At 39.5% G+C, this 23164-nt stretch overlaps 1 protein-coding gene across 1 annotated transcript in view; it reads right to left on the bottom strand.

Annotated features, from left to right (window-relative positions):
* Positions 1-22848, bottom strand: part of Esrrg (estrogen related receptor gamma) — a 542282-nt gene extending 519434 nt beyond the window's left edge. Inside the window, exon 1 of the mRNA XM_090341192.1 lies at positions 22415-22848. The gene's annotated coding sequence lies outside the window, so the exon portion shown is untranslated. The remainder of the gene's footprint in view (positions 1-22414) is intronic.
* Positions 22849-23164: the final 316 nt, after the last annotated feature.

Below are 23164 nucleotides of genomic sequence, written 5' to 3'. Positions count from 1 at the left end.
ATGAGCTGTTCATGTATTTACCACACATTGGCTATATTTTTACTATCTGTATAAACATGTGTGGTACATGGCCTCTTTCTAGATTGACTCCTCGGAGACATAAGGGAAATTCTTAATCATAAAACTAGTCAATTGCAAAAATAGATAGATAAATCAGGAAAGTACTTAAGCCACTCACTTTGTCCTTTACCTTTTTGTCTAGAGAGAAACTTCCTAATGTTGACACTGCTGATATTTTAACAGTACTTCCTTGTTGGCTGGAGGGGAGGGAAGGTTGCCTTGTTTAGTAGCTTCTCTGTGCTCCACTCACTAGAAAACCAGCAGGATTTTCTTCTTGGCAATAAACTAAAATGTGTCCAGATTTTGCCAAAATAAAGGTTGCTTGGGGGATCAATTACCTGTAGCTGAGAACTGGGTCTGGGCTCATCTTGAAAGGAACCACTGAACCATACATCAAGCACCCTAAAAACACATCAAAACGATTTTATGCCACGGATTTCACTTATTCCACAAACAGCATTTCACTAGCAGCAGAGTGAAACCAAAGCCTGACAGGGAGAGGCTGAGCACTAACAAGATACGGTGAGCAAAGTAGCCCAAACTTCTTCACATATGCAAACTCAACATTTAATTTTCTGCAAGATTACCCACAATAATTACAAAGTTTCTATAATACAGTCTTAAAAGCTTGGAACTATGAGATCCATAAGAATTGATACTTTATCTTTTACCTCTCCTGTGCCTGTGAAACATAGCAAATGAGTGAAGGCAATATTTCACTCTAATTTCTAGGGGTATTAAAGTGAAACTTGACTAAGATTAAGTTGGTTATTAAGTAATCCAGTGGAGGAAAATACAGAGCAAGCCTGTTATATGTTTGCAAGTCGGAATGTATGTGTAGTGTACATGATAACCAGTGGTTGGACACTATAAAAGTAAAGTTGAAGTATTATGAGATAGCTGTTGCTGGTTAATGGTGGCTTGAAAACAAAGAGTTGACACCTCTGTGACACCAGGTCATCCAGTCTACCAGTAACAATACAGTACTTTTGAGGCATCAGGAATAGCTTGGATGCACTTTGTACCGGTAATCTATAGTCTAATGCTGGCTATGGCAGATCAACCTGAAGATCTCTGAGCCATTACCAAAAGACATCACTTCCTTGTTATAATCTTCGAATTAAGCCAAGTCAAGAAATCCATCTTAATACACTATTGTCCTACGACCTTATTCACTGGATATTAATAAAATAAAGCTCATAGGACAGAGAAGACACACTCACTTCCCCTTCTAACAGCCACATGACTAAGAAAATTTTATTCCAAACCACAATAAAGAGTAGAGAAAGAAAAGGCAAACAAATTTCAATTAAGTATTAGACCAGATATTTTCCCTGTAAGGATATTAGTTAATTTAATGAAAGAATTCTGCACCATGTTTACAAACACTGGATTTCATTTAGCTGTCCCTTCCCTTTCCAACATGATGCTATAGATTGAGACTATTTTCCTATTATCTGGTAAAGTGGGAGAAACTGTACATGTGAGAGAAACTTACACATACACGTGGGAGAAGCTTACACGTACAAGGCCATTTCCCTTTGTGCTTGAAGCTACCTCAAGTGCATCTCCTGAGACAAAGGGGTATCCCTACTCTACTGTGTGACTTCAGAAACAGAGATTTGAGAGGAGCACAACACCGCACACTGGGCATAGAGCCTTTTTCTGACTCTCTCCTCTGGCTCTTTCCCCTACCCTCTTGCCTTCAGTTTTCAATTAAAGACAAAGATATAACCTTTGCACCACCTTAGAGCCTTGAAGACCATACTCAACATGAGAAATGACCTTACAAGCATTTATTGTTGTTATTGTTGTCGCTGTTGTTATTGTTGAGCATCTCAGGGGCATTTTCCCTTTTCCAGTTTCTTTCATATTCTATCTACAGTTCAAAGCTCTATGAACTCTCTTCCCATGATTGGAGTTTCTAAGAGGTGGAAAATAACCTGGAACTAAGTAGTATAAAACCTCATTTCTAGTATTTGCTCTCTATCTTTGTCTCTCTGTCTCTTTTTCACATACGTACACGCACACACACACAGAGTTTGGCTATTGTGAACAAGACACCTAAGATACCTAATCTTGCTTTTGCTAACTCAGCTATAAAAGAAGTGTGAAAATTTGTGACTTCCTAAACTTTCACAACACATGGGTTATTAAAAGGAAGCTATTTTACATGTTATTTCAGAAACAACAGCAAGAAAACAATGATTGGATCAACCTTATCCCACTTTACTCACATGATTCTATGATCATCAAAAGGGAAAAGGAAATTCTCATCACCTTTTCTTTTATTCAATCTATCTCTCCGCCTCCAAAAGTCTAAACACCAAGACTGGTAACTGGACAGGCAGCTTCCAATTGTTTACTCAGAAGAGCTTTAGTACCTTTGACTCATAGTCTCATTTCAGTGATGATATTTAAACTGGCTGAAAAAAGTCATCTGACCTTGACATTGACCTTGAAAAGTACAATGATTTTTCTTTTACTTTTGGGACTGCTTCTTACCACGTCTTATTTCTCACCCAAGTTTGATATATCATTCCTATTCCTGGTCCCCTATACCTACCCCAACAAAACAAGCATGCACTGTGAGAAGTATGAATCTGAAGGGAACTCCATCTGCTCCTCAGAGTGACAGCTACATTGTGGGATCCAGCAGCAACCATCTGGGGAAAATGCCATACCTTCTCCTAGACCCCAGGCAGCTACAACACAAGATGACACAGGGTCTTTTCCATTGCCTATCCTAGAGTCTCGCAACTCTCCCCCATGCCTAGCTTAGAGCCCATGAAACATATCACATTGCAAGCCATAGCCCTTCTAGACCTTAAAGACCAAGGGATAGCATTCCACATTTGAAAACAATAGAACAGTGGAGAAAAGGAACACCCTTCTATTTCATCTCTTCATCTCTCAGCATGTCCCTTCCTGATACATGCAGGTGTGATTCTCCTCCATCCACATGTACCTTGTTCTTAGAAGTTGATTAGGTGAAAATCACACTAATTAAAAAAGACTGCCACAGTAAACAGAAAATTCTTTTTTGGGGGGGTGTCAATTTGTAAAAGAAAAAAAAACAGCTTTCATGATTGTTATATCTTCCTAGAATCACAGGAAAACTATGTGGGAAAGAATATATAGTTCAGTTTCATAATCTGTAAATTCAAAGAGAAATGTAACTGGGAGTAGTCTCAAGAACTTTCTTAATATCAATTATATAATTAAAAGCTATTTTTAAATTAAGAGGATTAAATTGTACTGTACAGTTGATCCACTTTATAGATATAGATCTAATCCATGCCTGGGCTATAAAAGTACAACAGGACTTGAAAGTCTGCAATATTGATATCTGATAAAGGATAAAGATTGTTGTATTATTTATCCTCTTGTCACTGGTTCTACATGCTTTTATTTTCCTCTGCACTCTTTTCTCTGTGTTTATATCACTTTCTTTTCTATAGATTCGCATGAAATACTGTAGGAGTCGGAATCTTTGCTGTCAAAGTGGCTGCTTGACACAGCACCACCATTTAAAGGATAGCTGCCATCTTACAAGAAGCTGTTTCAGTTGTGCCACATCCTCTTCCAAGAATTGTTTATGTAAAGGGTAAGGGCATGGCTCAAGTGGTAGAATACCAGCTGAGTAAGAAATGTTTTTCTGACAAATTCCTGCTTTGGCCAGTTGTTCTGGTTTAGGTTGATTCCTGAGATAAGCGTGAACACCTTCCAAACTAGCCAATTGTGTTACATTGTTAACCTAATTTCTGATCTATCAGAACAAAGGACTGAAACATACATTGAGGATAAAACCTACCTTGTCTTCTTGCTAAGCATGCTTGAACACTTGGCTTCTTGACAGTAGCACCAGAAGTAAACTATCCCTTGGTATACTCCATTTGTGTTGCTCTCCTTACTTCCATGCAACACTTCAATGTCCAAAGACATTTCCAACACCCAAGAGCTATCACACTATGTACTGGATATAAAGACAAAGCTACCATCATGAAAAGCTCAAATCCATCATTCCTAGTTGGGCTATTCAAGCTGACTAAATGTAAATGAGGATGGAGATGCTACCAGATCTGCTTTCAGAACTGCTTGAAGGTGAAGGTAAACCTCCCATCCCCCCAACACATTTCTTCCTCCTCTTTGCTCTCAGCTTTCACTCCAGAGAGTCAACTATTCTAATAAACACTACAAATTGTCTCCAACTGACTGAGGTAGGATGCATGTGCATAGGGAAGAGTTGCCTCCAACATGTGGACTTAGCTATGTGGACTTAGGCAAATTTCATCACATCTTGAAGGCTATTTGTCATTTATAAGATAAGGGCAGGTGAAATTTTCTAGGAATAAGAGTGATGACAGAATTGCATCAATGAAATAACTGTATAGATCACATGGCACAGTGCCTATTTTAATACTAACTCATACAATAAAAACAGCTGCTATTTTGTTAAAACTAAAAGCTGGTTTTATGTATGAATGACATTGTGACTAGTTTAATACTGGAAATTTTGGAGGAGAATTATAAGTAACTTTAGGACAAAAAAACACTACTAGTTATTAGCTTTTACCCAGCTCATAACGTGTATCAGATATTCTTCCTAACATTTTGCTGTGTGATCTCTTTTAATCCTCACCACAATCTTATGCAGGACCTACCATTATTACACCAATTTAAGGGGGGTGGGGAATGGAGAGTGAAAGTGGCTCTATCACTACAGAAAGTTGACACAGAATCTAGTTCCAGAGCTATGATATAGAAGGATCTTCAAGAATCATATTCCTCCAGAAAAAAATGGCATCTTCTAGACCAGTTGCAATGCTAATGGTAATTTTTTTCAGTGATATAGTTATGGTGTCTACTGACAACTTTCTTCTAATTTAACTGAGCACAGTTGTACTTCTGATGGCATCACTCTCACTCTAACCTTCACATTTCTTCCCTGGTGGAGGGAAAGAAGCAGTCAATCTGGGTCAGGTTTGAAGATCCGTTATAATTCTGGCTAGAATGTATATTCACATCATGCATCAGCATGAGCATCTGTCATCACCACCACCACCACCAGTATCATTACCACCACCACCACCAGTATCATTACCACCACCACCACCACCACCATCATCTCCACCACCATACTACAACTCATTGATAACATTCTGCCAAGCATATGGTAACTCTTCGCATACATCTTCTGTATGTGTGACAGCAGAAGGAAATATTGGAAGCCACTGAGCTACACAATTCCAGATGGATACCTAAGGCCTTTTTCTTATAACTCTCCCATGAACAATGCCCCTGCCAATTGTGAAAAGGAAAGAGGATTTACAATATTTTCTGATACCCAACTTGAGTCAAGACCTGGATTAGGCACTTAACATATATAATCTTATTTAATCCTTGAAACAAACCTAAACTGTAGGCATCACAGATATTTCAACCACAATTGTGGGGCACGTCACATCAAGGGTAAAAGGCCTACCTCATGGCCCAGTGCTCACTTCCTGGTTTTGGAGATCCAACCTGCCTGTCTCCTGGTTGGGAGGTTTGGCTATGGTTTGTGTGTAAAATAAGGTTACCTCGACCCCATGGATTGGCCCCACCGCCCTCTCTGACCCCACCTACCTACTTTTATGTTAATAGACAATCCTGCTTCTTACTTTAGCTCCTGGTATCTTCCCATTAAACTAGTCTGCTGTGACATTCTTCCTGGCGCGTCTGTGTCTTCCCTCTGGAGAAGGGAGGGCTAGGTGAAGGCGGCCAGCTGGCCCTATCCTTTCTCAGTCTTGGTCTCGTCTTAGTTGGGGCGTGTTCTCTTTGCCCTTCCTGCTGGTCAGGAGGCAAAGAGTGCTAAAAACTCCGACACACAATTTCACAACAAAGCAAACTACGGGCTGGAATGGTTAAGTATTTTTTCCCATGGGTCATTGAACTGCTTTGGAATTTGAGCCAAGCATATACAATTCTTTTGAGCATCTTTAAGGTAGTCATTCTTTCCAAAATTATTTTTCCTCCCATGAGGTAAGTTCTTTCCTCAGAAGTCTATTCCACTATAAGGCAGGTATCTCCAATAGTAGTAGTAGTAGTAGTAATAACAATAATAATAATAATAGCAATCTTTGGTATCAGAAATACAAAAGTCTAGTTTTGACTTTTCAACTCACAGTTTGTATGACCTTGGGGACCTTATCTAAGTGTTAATATGAAAAAGTTCCAGCTCTAGCATTCTATAGCCTATGGCATGGACACCAATTGTCATTCACATGGCATCAGCTCTAATCACAGGGATTTTTCTTCTCTACTCTGGGAAGAGGGGACTCTGGAAAGGGTCCATGCTATGGTGTCCATGCATCAGACAAAAGTGGTTAGGGAAAAGGTTGGCTGCAAAGTGTGAGAAAGGCATCCATCTTGCAGCTGTCCCTGGCTGGACAGTACCATGGATAAACAAAAGTCCCTCTCTAGAGATCTCTATTGGCGCCTGGTCTTCATTCCTTTCAGGGGGAAAAAATTACAGAAGTTCATATTCTTGTGAAGAATGTATTGCTTTCTACATACAACTGCCAAAAACCAGACTGTAGACAAAATCCATCTGACAAAAATCCCTTAGCTGCTTTGATTTAGTTCTTAAAGGAGATTAGTTATTGGAAGGTCATGTAGAAGCCCTCCTACTGTATACTGACCGAAGCTTGGAGTTTCAAAGCTTTCACTACTAAGGGAATCTCCCTGCTCGATGCCCCTTCTCTCCATGCCGTTTAATCAATGAATCAACAAATAGTTACTGAGCAAGACTTCCCTGGGGTCTGCAGGTCACTTCAGATGTGGCTCTCCAGTTCAATAGCAGGAGAAAGAAAAACAGATTTTTCTGACTCCTCTTAAAAGTTTCCATTTATAAAACCAGAGCTGGCATCAAAAAGCTGTAGTCTCCTGTTCCTCCTTTTCTCTTCCCTGAGTCCTCTGATTCAGAAAAGAAAAGAAAAAAACTAAACTGTAATGGAATTGAAAGAATATAGAATTGGGGGAGAGAAGAAACAGATGAACAGAAGAAATAAAAAGTAAAAGGATTGGCGGAGAGATGATGGAAGAAATTAAGCTTTTATATTTTTGTGCACAGTCTTCCCAAGCAATGTACCTTTTCTTTTTTTTTTCTGTTGTTGTTGGTCATGGGGCTTGAACTCTGGGCATGGGTCCTGTTCCTGAGCTCTTCAGCTCAAGGCTACCACCCTACCCCTGGAGCCACAGCCCCACTTCCTATTTTCTAGTGGTTAATTGGAGATAAGAGTCTGATGTTCTTTAGTGCCTAGGCTGGCTTTGAATCATGATCCTCAGCTCTCAGTCTCCCAACCTGCTGCAGTGTATCTTTTGTTGGCAAATAATCTCTATGCCTTTGTTTACTAGTCACATATTATGCTCATTAATGTAAGATTAGCCTTGAAGCTGGTGGAGGGGGGCATAGGCATGCCTGTAATCTTATTACTTAGTAAGTTAAGAATGGGAAGAACTTGATTAAGGCCAACCGGGGCCAAAAGATTCACATGATTCCTTCTCAACCTAGAGCTGGGGACAGTGACACATGATGGTGGGAAGTATAGCATAGGTAAATTGCTCCCAGGCATGGCTTTGGTAAGAAAGAAGAACCTATCTCAAAAAAAAAAAAAAATGACCAGCAACACTGGGCATGGTGGCTCATACCTGTAAATCCTAGCTACTCAGGAGGCTGAGATCTGAGGATCAAGGTTCAAAGCCAGCCTGGGCAATACAAAGCCAGCCGAGAGACTGTTATCTCCAATTAATCTCTAGAAACCCGGAATTGGGGCTGTGGCTCAGGGGCAGGGCAGTAGCCTTGAGTTGAAGAACTCAGGGACAGGGCCCAGGCCAGAGTTCAAGCTGCATGAGCCTCCCAAAAATAACTAGATAAATAAAATAACCAGTGCAGAGGGGGGAGAGGGGGAGGGGGAAGTTGCTAGCAACTGAGAGGTTGGGCGTGCACACATGTGTGCACACACACACACAGCACTTTTGAGATATTGAGGCAAACCATTTAAGCTTCTAGGCTTATATTGTGTAAATGCCCTTCTGCCTAAAACTCTAGCAATAGGCACATGCATAAATTAGACATGGAGCCTTAAGACCCACCATCAGAAAGTCTTTTAAAAAATTGTTTTCCCTAAATAAATTACAAGAAAATGAAAATTTATGTATGATATTGCTTTCAACTTTTGATAAAATTTTATATAAAATGCTATTATGTTATTATGTTATGCTATAAAAAACTGAAACACCATCTCCCCAAATGATGACACATTGCTGCAACAGTACTACTGTCACTAGGAAGGGACCAAACTGTGGTGTTAGAAGTGTCTTTCTCTGCCCAGCATACAGAACAGAGTTCTGATTAACTATATAGTTTTTTTTCTATCAAAAAATAACAATGATCGGGAGTTTAATATCTGAGGATGGAGATCTGGACCCAGCCCCTATGGATAAACCATGAGCCTCCAGTTAACCACAAAAAGTTGGAAGTTGGAATGCTGGTTCAAGTGATTATACACTGGCCATATGCAATAAACCTGAGTGACAACACAAATCTCTGAGTTCAAGCCCAAAACAAACAAAAAACAATCCAGTGAAACTAGGGGCAGATTACTGAGCTCTTACTGTGTATGAGTTGTTGCTAAATACTCTATAAGGTATCAAAAATTAAACCGTTGAATCACCCATTGACCTCTATAGATGTGGACTGGAAAGGTCAGAAAGATGAATTCAATTGTTTGGTCAAGAGTGAAAGGAGGGCACCTGTAATGACTGGTTCTATAGTCTCTTCCTCTTTTCTTTATATCTTTTTTATTTTATTTATTGATTGATTGATTTTGCCTGTCCTGGGCTTGAGCTCAGAGCCTGAGCACTGTCCTTGGGTTTTCTCGAGGCTAGAGCTCTACCACTTGAGCCTCAGCACCACTTCTGGCTTTTTCCTATGTATGTGGTACCAAGGAATCAAACCCAGGACTTCATGCTAGACAAGCACTCTACCACCAGGCCAAACTCCCAGCCCCTATAGTCTCTTTCTAACTACCCTGTGGCAGACACTTATAGCACTGCCCTTCCACTTGGGAACTCAGATGAAAGAAAAGGAGAAACCTTATTTCTAATCATAAGTTACCACAAACCTCAGTTTGGCTTGGTGTTTCCAACATGCATTTGAACCTGTCCTTCTTCCAACATTCACTACAAAAGTTCCATCTTTTGTTTTTTTGCAAGCATAGGAAATATTAGTACATGATACATACATAAAACCAATGACTTAACCATGACACTCTGAAGAATGTTTCACTCTAATTTTAAATACAGATACTAGGTTGAAGGAGAAAGGGGTAAGTAAATATGAACAAAGTTGTTCATACACATGTATGAAAATAAAGAGTCCCATTGACATTGTTAACAGTGAGAAAGAAGATAAGAGTGAAAAAAAGGGTGAATTGCATAAAGGATGTTATTTTCAAGTATGGAAATATTAAAGTATGCAATTAATATATGTAATAAAATGGAGAAAAAGAGATGATGTGAGCCCTTGTCATTTATGGATCTAAGCAAGAATTTGCTATAGAAAGTATACATACATAGGGAGGAGTTGGAGAGCTCTAAATTATAACTCTCGTGATTCTTGCATATGCTGATTGGTTCTATCTTAGTAATGGTATCTATCTTTATTCCTTAATAATATGATGATTTATACCTAAAAAAATATGCCAGCCCAAACCCCAGCTCAGGTCTGCTTCACCTGAAGATACAACACACTTAGACAGAGGCCTTTGTTTATAATGTCGGTGCTTAATTGGACGCCATGACAGAGCCTCCTCATTCCTGCATCTTGTCCAACCAGGCCCATTCTCCAAATTTAGCAAAGTTATAACTTGTGCTTCTAAGTGGCTCCCCGACCTCTTATCCCAACCTCCCAACATCTTATTTTGTAGCACAGCTGATAATGATTCATCAAACAAACCATGAGGACAGCACCTAACATTAGCACTTTGTTCATTTTTCATGGTTGAAAACAAATGTCTGACTACAAGCATTCTCACATATAGAAACCTGTGTGTCCTACCAGAGTAATAAAAATATGACTCTAAGATCCAGTCCTTGGGAGACCCCCAGAAAAGGTCAGAACAGCCTGCCATGAGACACAGCACTTCCCACTGTATCTGTGTGTGCTCATTACCATATTGCAGAAGTTGTTCCTAAAGCAAATAACTGTATTCAGAAAGACCAAGGTTATAAATGAATCTCGAAACCCGGGAAGGGAGTTAAAAGGACCACTAGACCATTGAAAAGAAAATGATTCTCTTATGTTTAGGCTTGAGAACTCCTGGTATGCAGTTAACATGACTTCCATTAAAAAAATAATAATAAATAAACAAAAAAGCACTGCACTACTCACATTTCTTTTTTTTTAATTTCTAAAATAAAGGTACTTACCAGTCAGTGAAAATCCACAAGTCGGCCACACTTTGCTCAGAATGACATAGGCCATCCTTCACACAAACACAGCATGGAACCTGCCTGTCAAGTTTGGTGTGATATCTACTTGGGTTAGTTGGAAATAGGTAAGGGGGGGGGGTAAAGGAGGAGGGAGGGAGAAAAGAAAGACTTTCCCTTTAAAACTGAACAGAAGCGGATACCAAATCACATGACCTTTTACCGTAATTTCTATTAAAATCATTTCATGTCTGGTTGCCTCTGCTCTCCTGGCTCATTTGTATTGTTTACAACAAGTCATTTCACTGGCAGTTAGTGGCTGAATCCATGGTTACCCGTTTTTACATTCACTAGTTAAATGGAATGCAGGTCTGCTGTGGGTTTCAGGGAGCAAGCTCTTAAGAAACCACAATCCAGCTATCAATCAGACTAATCTGAGAGAAATTAATCTTATAAACATAAGTATTGTTGCATATTAAAAATTGATAGGAAGGGGGCACAGGCTTTTACTGGTTGGAGTTACAGAAGTGGACATTCAACTTAGAGCCTCAGATTGTTTTAGTCTGGGGTCTACAAATGAGAGCCGTTCATATTGTGTCTTTCAAAGGCTTTCAGAGGTAATACAACCACCGTTAACAAACAAAATCTTACCCCCCCCCAAAAAAAAATTCTCAGAGCACTGATTTCACCTAACTGGGCTTAAAATTCTAAACACAGGTTCAACCAGACCGCAGTCCCCAGCAAAGTAACTTAAACGGATACACACACAACAGTAAAACATCACACACACACACACACACACACACACACACACACACACGCACACACAGAACCAAGTAGGATTCAATTAAGACAAAATCTCAGAGGAATGTTCTTCATGAGTAAATTAAAACTGCAAACTAAATATGCAGAGCAAGCGCAGTAACAAACTCATTCTATTGTCCGTGAATTTAGAGAGAGTTAATTTTAGAAAGAAAATTCCAATCCCCTCACCAAAAAAAAACCAATCTAACTTGTTTCTCAAGATGGACATGACCAACAATGATCATTTTTAATAAAATCGTAGAAGTTTTACAGTTGAAAGTCCACCACCATTGTCCCACAAGTCACATTTAAATGCTCACTGAGAACAACAAATAGTTAAAGCTCACATATTACAACCCCGTCTACTGCAAAGTCACTGTATCAGAAGCTAGAATTGATTTGTTTCCTCAGAACGAATTGAAAATGAATGTAACATAACATCAGGAAAAAAATCTCTCCTGCACTGCTAATCGGATATTGTCTACTGCTTCATTGCAGGTTTGCCCTCTACTATTTGCTGCCTCCAAATCACACATACTTACACGTTCTGGGTTCTTCCAAGAGTTTGGTGCAGTTTCAAGGACAAATGTCTTAAGGAAGCCTCTCTATACTGTGCAGCAGGGAGCCTAGCTCAGATCTGATGACAAGAGCTCAGTGCTAAATCTGACAACAGAGAAGAGAGAAACTTCCTGTGTGAAGAGAAGATCTTGGAAAGTCTCAGGGTTAAAAAGGTTGCTTGAAATGTGCTGGTTGATTTGCTCCCTGGTTGTATAGACACGGTAGCAGCTGATCTGTGTTTGCAGCCCTGCAGAAAGGAATCTTTACTGAAAACCAATGGCATCACATTTCAGCGGGGCTGGTGCCAAGTACTGGAGAGCAGAGCAACCTTTGACAACTTCACACAATTCAGCACAGCAGACTTACCACAGGTCAGAAAGAAGTATGGAAAGTCTGTCTCCTCATCAACCAGCCTTCATAGCAGGATGGTAGCGCAGTGCCCCCAGGGAAACCAAACGCGGTCAGCAGCTACACTTGGGCAAAAGCAGAAGCCATTCCCTGGATTTGCCTCTCTTAAAGGTAGATTGTCTTTCCTTCCCTGCTCTACTATGTGTTAGCCAAAGGTGAGCAATGACTCTATGTAGGGGAAGTGTACCTCCCTGCTTCTCTCAGAAATCTTCCTATGCTGGTTCCTCTGATGCTCCTTAGAAATAAAGCAAGGGCAACTTCAGATACTACGGGGTCATGTTGTCCCCAAATCTGCAGTAGGCCTTCCAGTTCAGGGATGGAGTTTGATAATGACCATTGGTCAGGGCTGACTAGATTTTACTCCAAGAAACTCAATCACTTAGTGAGCTGACAGGATACCTAGAGTCAGGAGACACACAGTGAAGAGCATGGAAATTCTGGCCAGCAGGAAAATCGCTTTCTGTGTATCATCCTTAAGATGGAAAAAAAAAAAAAGAATACTGCAACACCCTGCTATTTCCAGGAGTGAAATGGGAAGGAAAGATGAGAGATAAGAGTCTGAGGATGGATATGCTAACTATGGTAATGAAGTTAATACAAGCTATTGTTTGACTGTTCTTCCCTCCTTCTCTGCCTCTAAGACAAGTCTAAATGATGGTCCCTTGGATGGGATTTTTATTCATTCTTGTCCATTTTTCTTAGGCCACGGTGAATTGTGTCAGAGACTCAGGGCCTTGCTCTCTTCCTCATCTAAGAGCAATCCAGGAGCTGGTTGGGCACCTGGTAAACTGCAAAATCTTCACAGCACATTTCAGCCACACTGTTGCTCAGGAACAATGATGGTGAATATCAAACCAAGTTCTCTGATTCTTACAAGCCCTGTTTAAAGTATCTATAGGATTAGCTACACAAAATTTAGTTTGCATAATTCTATACATATGTCATTTTTAAGAAAACAGCTCACCAAACCTAAGCAAAAACTTTATATGCTCAGTACTCTGAATTGTCATCCCATAAATTTCATGTGCATGTATGTACTTAAAGGTAAGGTTGCATAGAATTTTGAAATCACTTTGTATTCACTAGCAGATCTACTACGAAGTTACATGGATTAGAAATTAAGTACATTTTCCTATATTAAAAAGAAACTCAGGCCGGGAGTTCGGCCTACTGGTAGAGTGCTTGCCTATCATGCACAAAGACCCGGTTTCAATTCCTCAGTACCACATACATAGAAAAAAGCTGGAAGTGGTGCTGAGGTTCAAGTGGTAGAGCTCTAGCCTTGAGAAAGTCTAAGGACAGTGCTCAGGCCCTGAGCTCAAGACCAGGACTGGCAAAAAAAAAAAAAAGAAACAATCTGAATCAACCATACTACCTGTTATCACCCTCAGAGGAAGACAGGACCATCCATAAGGGAAGATTTGATGGTTATTTGTGGCCTTTCTGTCCTCAACCATGTCAAAACAATCATGTGTGCCCAAGTTCTCAACAGTTCTTCATGACTAAACCTTCCAATTATGATTTTATATATTTGTCTAGATGTACTCTGTACATTGAGACCTGGTGATTTGGGAGAAGGAGTAAAAATGATTACATATTGGTATTTAAATTCAATCTTGGGCCCAAGTAATCGCTTCATTTACATTCTAGGCTTAACGGAATGTAAGTATAAAGTTTTGTTGATCATTATCCTGGGAATTAGAGCAGACTACACAGATTCTAAATAGATTTCATTCCTGGATCTCATATATGCATAGATACATATACACATATGATATTTACAAATATCATATATATACATATATATATATCACAGACACACACATACAAACACACCAAGCCTATGAAGAAATATCTTCTACTTCAGCTACCCTCTTGTACAATGTTTCCTCTTCCCATTTTTTCTCTAAATAATGTATGATGTGCCTACTACAGTGCTTGTTTCAACCATGAGCAAAAAAATATAGGCCAACCAAAGTCTATTCAAGAGTGAAATAAACTGTCCTGAAACTGACCAGACATGGTAGGAACAGAGATCTGACTGATTCATTAGTCTGCTTACCACTGATTGAACTAAATAACTTCATAGTTTATCAGTATTTTCATATCCAAGGATCAGTCTCCCCTCTCACAACCATCTTGAGAGCTCATGACTTCCTTCTTCACATGTTTACAGATATGAAAAGTTCAGAGAATTAAATAATTTCCCCAAATCACACGGGCAGTAAATGGCTCAGCAGGGAGATTGGAATGAGAACTGGAAACCTACTTCTAAACTTTTCCACATAACATAGTCTACGTTCCCTTCAGGGAGAATTTATACATCTATTTTTCCTCTGAGTTTTTCTGATTTTTGCTTTGCATCCCATAGCTCAGTCAAATTAACACCCCCTCTCTCCCCTGCTCAGATACACACACACACACACACACACACACACACACACACACACACACACACACTCCTACCTCTAACTGCCTTCCACATTTTCTTTCACTTCTCAGTCACTGACTTCATAGAATCAATTTCCCATCTTCGTTTTTCTTCTTTATCACTTTCAATGAATTTGGGGGGCAAACACCAAATCTTACCACATTACTGTAGTAAGGAACCATGGTGCTATTGCTTCATCAGTTCATGGGAAAGAAAAACAATCTATTTTTATAGTGTGGTGTGTTTGTAACAGTACTGGGGCTTAAATTCCGACCTTGAGCTCTTAGCTTTTTCACTGAAAACAGGTGCTCTACCATTTGAACCTCACCTCCAGTTTCTGGGTTCATGCTAGCTCATTGGAGATAAAAAAAAATCTCATGGACTTTTCTGTCGAGGTTAGCCCTGAATCATGATCCTCAGATCTCAGCCTTCTAAGCAGTTAGGATTATAATCATGAGCCACAGGCACCTGGCTAACATCCTGAATTTCAAAACAAACAAACAAAAACCTTGAAAGTACAATTGTTTGCACTCATCTTTGCAACCTCTAGTTATGTGTTCGTTTTCTCCAACATCAGTCCTCCTGCTCTAGGTTGGTGATGAACTATTGTTCCATTTTACTGCATTTATGCTATGCCTATCACTTGTATCATAATAGAACTGTTCTTTACATTTCGTTCATCACTGATAATACAATATTTCACTCCAGTAAGTAACAACAGGCTTTTATGATGTAGCTCAGGAAAGTAATCAGCATTTAAGATTGTTTTCTGTAGTAAAAGTGTGTGTTTTGAATATCTGATAATTGATCTGCAAAGGAAAATCTGAATGCAAACTTAACTGTCTGAACAGCATGTAGCTTTTCCATCAAATAACTCAATTTGAGCTTGTTTACTTCTCCCCCTATGCTACTATCTCCCTTCAAGGCAGAAGGCCATACTGATGTAAGTAATTAGTATATAGAACTGAAATAAATACACAGAGTTTATTAATTGGTTGACTCAGTATCAACCCATCATTTCATTCAGAATCACATGGGGCAAAATAAGCAAGAGACTATCGAGGCATGCCCAGAATTTTAGAAAGGAAGCACCAAGAGTTCACTACAGTTCTCTTATGGAGCTACCCACGTTGTACTTCCAGGACTACCTAAGTGCACTGTGACTGACCTTTAGCCAAAGACCAACATCCAGTCGTATATACACATTCAATATAAAGAGCAGATTTGTAACTCTGATGGTGATTGGCCCAAAGGGTCAACTGGTATGATTTTTGCACCCTTTAGAAAATAAATGTTCATACTACCTAGAAAACAAAATTCTAATAACTGAATGAAACTGCTCATCTAAATAGACAACTTTAGATTTCTCTCCACACATAATAACTTGGAAAAATATATAGCCTGTGTTTACTCTAGCACAATAGCTACAGTCTCTAAGAAGAGCTATAACTTGCTAACAATTTTCCTGATTTATGTTTGAAATCATACAGGGCATGAAATGATTTCTGCAACCTTACATTTCCCTCAAGAACACTGGGAAGCGGAAGATATATTCCCAAAATCATGTGGGATTGCTTGTTTTATCTCTTTCCACTGAAGTATACGATTGAGCAGTTATACATACATTCTGTACCTCCCAACAAAGGTCATTAGCTTATTTTTTCTATTAAAGGAAGAAAGAAGAAAATAAAGACAAAGAAAAAGAAAAGTGTAAGAGGAAAAGAAAGAAAGAAGGGAAATGAATCTCTTCTCATATAATGTTTACATTGTAAAAACTGATTGCTTTCTTAAGAAAGTGTAATAAATATTCTTTCCAAGAACAGTTTATACATGATGTATGATTATAAACTGTAACTCACTATACAAATGTTAGTTATTCTTCCTGTTAGTATTTAACATATATGGAAATTTGCTTCACCATCTATAATTGTGCTAATAAAATAATAGGTACATGTGAACATAAATTATATTAGTCATAAAATCAGCCTTATTAATCTAATATATCTTAAAGTGAGGCCACATTTAAATGGCTCACTCTGGTAACAGATAATTTGAAATGCTCTTTATCCCATACCAGAATAGATTTTTTTATGCTTCATATCATGTTGGCATTCTCAATCTGAATCCTTTAGACACTCAAAAATCACTGTAGGACATATATATTTTTCAAGTTGGCAAGCTAAACTGCTTCATACAAAAAGAAAAGTAAATACATTCATTATTAGCTTCATTTTTAGAGGACAATCCAGGTTATTTACTTTAGCAGATATGCCATTTGAAAAAGTTGTTAGTGTCCATGAGGAAATAACTCTGAATCTTCAATGCTCTGCATTTTATCACAGGGACTCCAAATACATTCAACTCTCTCTAGTGGAGACTACAATTATTATCTTGTCTAAATGAACAAAAAATTCATCATAATAGTAATAGAGATACAGACTTAATTGAAAGCAACCAATAGTGCTTCCATAATATTACAGTCATTATCAAGTATCATGTTAGAAAAAATATTAAATATCTGTAGATGGTGTGCATGTCTAAGGGAGACTGATTGGTGGGATTTATACCCAATACTGTGGAAGAGAAAAGCTAAGAAACAGGTCGCCTTTCATAACTGGAAATAATCAAGATTGAATAAATTAATGGTTATCTAATGTCTTAGATAATATCTAAGAGAAATCTCCTTGTCTAAGTGACAAAGACATGGGAATGGTTTCATTATCACAGGTATTTGTATCAGAATGACATTCTTTGTACTTAAAGATTTGCAAGGACTTTTCCAATTTCTCAAACCTAAGAGACTAGATTATAAGGAGTGTGTATTACAAAGACTATGAAATCCTTAATCTCTAAAAAGAAGCCTTCCCCTGCCCACCACTTCAAGATTTGGCTCTCCTTACTCGGATCTATCATTGAGTCCGTACCAAGGACCACTACAAACTAAGCTCAAAGTAATCTCAGACTTTTCTTAACAAAGATCCTTGAAGAGTCCTATAGCCTCCTATCCCAACTTGCCAACAACAGAGCACATGGAACTTTATCCCGACCTTTGCTGTGATTCTGAAGTCTCACTTGCCCACATGCTCTCCTAGATGTCAATGAAAAGTCAAATGGATTTTGGCTTTCTAAGGAATTATATTATTTGAGATCTCCCTTGAATCTACCTTATTTCAATTAATACATTTGTATACAATTGCATACTACCCAACATATTTACCTAAGAGTTTGCAAGCTAAATGTGGCTTCCACATATATAGGGAAACATAGATTCTTTGTCTCTCTAGGCCTGAGATACTTAACATCATTTTCTCTAAGTTTCCCCATTTCTTTACAAATGTTCAGCAAAAGCATACACCACGAAGTAGGTACTTAGAAGGGGTAAGGTGGAGTCAAAGGGAAAAGAATAGGCAAATTAAGAGGAGAAAAGGGATAATGCGCCTAAGAATTCAATCTATAGCTGAGGAAATTTAGAAGTCTAAGGGAAAGGATGGGTAAAGGAAGGATAGGTGAGAAAGTTGGAAGGGATGACATTGATCAAGATATATTATATTCATAAACTGTTTTTTTCGAATGTCAACTCCTTTGTACAACTACTTAAAGATAATAATAAAAAGCAGAAAGGTCATATTATTTCCCAGCCCTAACCAGTTGGCAACAAAATAAGAAGAGAAAAATGTCTTTGCACAAAAGAGCATTATTTTGTACATTATTTTGACTTTAAGAAGATATTTCACATGAATATAATATCACAACATTATGATACTTGGTAATCATTATTTCAAAATGACAGATTCTATTGTTCATAGAGACATTTTCAGTTTTTTTTTAATTTCTGTACCAGTGGCTCAGAAGTATTCACCAACCATTCCCTGGAGAGAACTGAAGATCTACATTTAAATAGAGATAGTATTTTCAAATGCACAGTACCTGGAAGGCAGATACTGTCAAGGTTTCTTAGCAAGAATCACTCAGATTGTGCTAGGTATATTTCAATAGCCATCCCTAGTTCACAGAGCTCAAATTATTTCCATGCCATTCTTTTTCCTTTCTGCACCTTCATAACATTTGTCCCCAGAAGTTAAAAATAATCCGGTAGCAAAGTCCTCACACTAACAATAAGCAATTACGATTGTACATATCATTTCTGATGTTTATAGAAAAAGACCACAGAAGATAGCTTGGCCAGAAGTGTTAAATAATTGAAAAGTATAATGACTTAATAGAGTAGTAAGCTTAGTTTACAATGCAGCCGATTTAGAGCCATAAAAATACTGTGTAAAAATTTTATCCTGTGGTTGACCATTACATCTCCTATGTATTATTCAAAGATATCTCAACAGTGTTTTTCTTCATTAATGTGGCTTTTGGCATTTCCCTCAAAAATCTTTCTATAAACAGGTTTTGCAACAATTCTGAAACAAATGGCAACATTTCTGTATTATATCATAATGTCCTTTTACTTAGATGCATCTAGTTTTAATTGCTGGTTGATGCCATAAATCCATCTACAAAAAATATTATAAACCCCTCGAAAATGATTCTCTTCCCACTGAAAAATCAAATAGTCCTTTTAAAAAAAGGAAGACAGAAACTAAAACTACTTGTTCAACACATGCATAAACAACAGAACTTCATAAATAATCCCCTTTTCTATGACACATTTATCCATGGAGTTATCTATATTAGCCAAAGCCATGGGATGTCAAAAAAAGAAACTTTTGCCTTGAGTGTTTAGCTAAGGTGTATAACCTGTCTGTAAAGCAGGAAAAAATGCTACTTAGGGTCAATTTCAAAAATAAATCCATTTCTTCTGACGGGCTTTTGCTAAAAATCCTGCTGCAACTGAAATGTCCCTGTAAACAAGGTTACAGAGAACAGTGCCTGCTATTTTTCTTAACAGCCTGTCTGTGGAGTCCTATAGTTGCCCGAATGGTTACTTATACCTTACCTTACCCAACTGCCATTACTATGTGGATTCAAATTCAGAACTTAAAATGAAATATGAATATTTGCAGTACTGTTGTAATAAATGGTGTTGCTTTGTTGAAAATGGAAACACGGTACTCTTTGGTAATCCTTTAATTGGGGGGTACAGAATAAACTGAGTGGCACATATATGTAAATCCAATCCATTGACCTGTTCTGTCTTGTTAAAAGCACCCCCATCAGAAACTCCCCCAACTAATTCCTCTTAAGAAAAAGGAAAAAGGGGGGAAAAAAGAAGACTAGCACTTTTCCTTTCTGTATATAGCATGTATAAAAATTAAAATATGATTTTGATTTGTTAAAGAAAAAAGTATCTTTTTACACATTTTCATTCCCTAACCAATGAACAGGTTGATGTGCAATATGATACCATTCTCAACACACATACATTTAATTCTCTATGACATAAGTTTAAAGAGTTAATGAGCACTGCTTTAAGAAACATAACATAAAGCCTATGCCTAACAGACATAGGTAGTTGAAAGATTATCTATGTCTGTCTCTAGGTAGTTGGTTCTTCTCATATTTGAAGGAAAAGTAAGCTCATCAAGATCCCTTTATTTTCCATCTGTTTTCACTGGGCTTTCTGTCAACCATCCATCCCTCAGATCACATTTGAGAATTGTTCAAATTTCCCTCTTTCCCATAAGGACAGAATTGTTTCTCAGGTTGGTTAACTCATTATGATAACATTGAAACTACTGGACAACAGAGGAAAAGAGGAAGAGGAGGAGGAGGAGGAGAAGGAGGAGGAGGAAGACGACGATGACAAGGACGACCCAGGACATTCCCCAATCCATTTCCTTCCCTTCTTTCTGAGACATTTCTGACTCTTTCTCTCACTTGCTGCTTCTGAATTGGGACATTTAAAAAACACTCCTCTATTTAATGGTTTGGGGGCAGTGTGAAAAAAAAACAAAGAAGTCTCTCTCTGAAACTAGACCAAGTCATTCAGCTGCCCTGAAACACATTGCACAACATCCTCCAGTTTGCTTAACTTTAACTTGAAGTATTAAGAATGAAAGTCTTGAAAGTAATGGGAAATCAATACATAAACCTAACTCGCTTCTCTTAATCTATATGCTGACAATATATTTTCATTCTTTTTTGTTGGAGGGGGTGAGGGGGGGAGAGTATGACGAGAGTGCTCTTTTCAACCTTGACCTCTGGCTTTCCTTAGCCCAAATCATTTGCTTTCTCATGTACGAATCTTACTGCACCAGCTTCTGGTTCTAACTTTAAAACAGGAACACAGCAAACCTACTTTCCTTGGATTAGCCAGACCCATGTGGCGATTCACAACATAACCCAAACACGTACAATAAATAAACAAACACATACATAATTGTTCCACAGCATCAAGGTGAGGTTAGGGGACAGGTGAGTTCTCTGGGCCTTTCTGAACTCTTCCAGAATTTTCATTAGGACTGGGGAGGAGGGGATGGCTGCAGCTAGGGAAAAGTCTCCAAGAAGGGCAGAGGCAGGGAGGAGGAGAAATTTGCCCTCTTGTGTCTTTCTCTCTGATTTCCCATTACCAATGGGAGAAGGAAGTTGGGGAGAGAGGAGGTGTTAGAAGATGAAGGGATGAAGAGCTGGTAACTCTTTCTGCAGACAGACTTGAGGGGACAGACCTGGTAGGTGGTTTAAAAATACTGAAAGATGGTCCAATGACCTCTCAGCAACTTCAAAGAGTCTCTGGAGAAGGTGAAAGGATTGGGGAGATGGAGGGAAAAGGCAGAGGACAGGACAGGAAACTGAGGACAGAGACCCAGGACTGTCCTGGCACCAACCCCTCTCCCACTAGCATCAGGGCCTAGGGTCCTCTGAGTTCAGCCAGCCAGCTGTTCCTAACTCTGCTTCACTCTTCAGTACTGTACTAAACAAGGGAGTCTCTAAACCAGAAAAGGGGGATGGGAAGGGTGTTGGAAAAAAAAAAAAGAAGAAAAAGAACAAATCTAACTGCGATGAGGATTTCTCAGTGTCTCTAGCACATACACCTGACAGGTTTTTTGGTTTGTTTTTAGTTTTGGTTTTGTTTGTGGTCATGGTCAGCCAAGTCTACCAGCGGTTGGCTGTACTTATGATTGTGTTATCGAGAGAGGGGTTGCTTTTTTTTCTTTTCTTTTCTTTTTTTTTTTTCTTCTTTTTCTTTTCCAAACAGCCTGTAAGCAAGTGAAGGGAGAAAAGGAAGGAGGGGAGGCAGGGGAAGGAGGGGGAAGAGACGATGGAGGGGGAAAGTGAGCAATAAGAGATTTCACCAGGACTGCAAAGAAAAGAATGCCCCAGACGCAAATGTCTGTCTGTCTCCAGATGTTGATGATAAGGATTCGGAGCAGTTACCTTGGCCAGGTCAGAACTGCAGCAGGTTAACCAGGTGAGTCGTGGTGGTGGTGGGGGCGGGGGGGGGGGACGGAGGGAGGGTGGGAGGCGAAGGGAGAGATTTTTCAAGAAGCCCAGGCCGGTTTCTTTGGCTATGAAAGTCTACAACCCCCACCCCCCACCCCTCCCCTCTCCTCATGCAGGAACATTGCAATCTCACACACGCCTCCTTTCACTGGGCTCCCGCGACCTTAGCTGGCGAGGGGGGTGCTGTCCGGCCCTCCTCGGCCAAGGACACGGCCCCCTGCTGTGCCCCCGTAGGTTCGGGGCCGGCCTGGCCCCTGGGGTCCGCGTCCCGAGCGGCTGTGCACTCACCAAGCCGGGCTGCGAGGGGCAGAGGGGCGCCCGCGGCTAGCCGGAGCGCAGAGGCGCCTCCCTTTTCTCTTGGTAGCGTCGGTCCGCACTCCCTGTGACCCGGGACGTCATGATGCCTGTCTGTTTTCTCAATGATAACTTGGCAGAAGAAGAGAGAGGCTGCCAGGCTCTCCTCGGGTGGTTACGTGGTATGTGCACGTTTCTGTTTGCATGCGTTCCTCTCTGGCTCGCTCTCTCGCTCTCTCTCGCTCTCTCTCTCCCTCTCTCCCTCTTTCTCTCTCTCCTTTTTTTTTTTGTTAAAAATAAATAAATCTCTCTCGCTCTATAGTTGTTTTCTTTTTTTGAAAGAAAAATAAATTCCAGGCACAGTCATGATTGGATCGCATTATTGCATTTGCATAATTGACGCCTCTGGGTGTGTATATAATATGTGAGTGGTGGTGGTGTGTGTGTGTGTGTGTGTGTGTGTGTGTGTGTGTGTGTGTGTGTGTGTGTGTGATTTTTCCCCCCTTTAAATCCTGCTGCTACCCCACCGCTGCTGCAGCAGTCGCTGGAAAAGCAAAGCAAGCATGCGTTCATCTTTTGTCTTTCATTTTACCTTCAGGGTGACATTCAGTGCCAACTGCTCCCTTTTGACTGTCGCCAGTCCCCGCCTGGGCAAAATAAATTTGAAAAATGTATGGGAGGGTGTAGTGGAGCAGGAAAGGAAGAGACCCCCTCCTCAAACTGGATGCTAGGTTTTCCATTCCT

The sequence above is a fragment of the Megascapheus bottae genome, chromosome 10 (genome assembly GCF_031878675.1).
Source record: "Megascapheus bottae isolate mThoBot1 chromosome 10, mThoBot2.hap1, whole genome shotgun sequence".
Lineage (NCBI taxonomy): Eukaryota > Metazoa > Chordata > Mammalia > Rodentia > Geomyidae > Megascapheus > Megascapheus bottae.
Note: the sequence above shows the minus strand (reverse complement) of the source record. Positions and strands in the feature narration are given on the sequence as shown.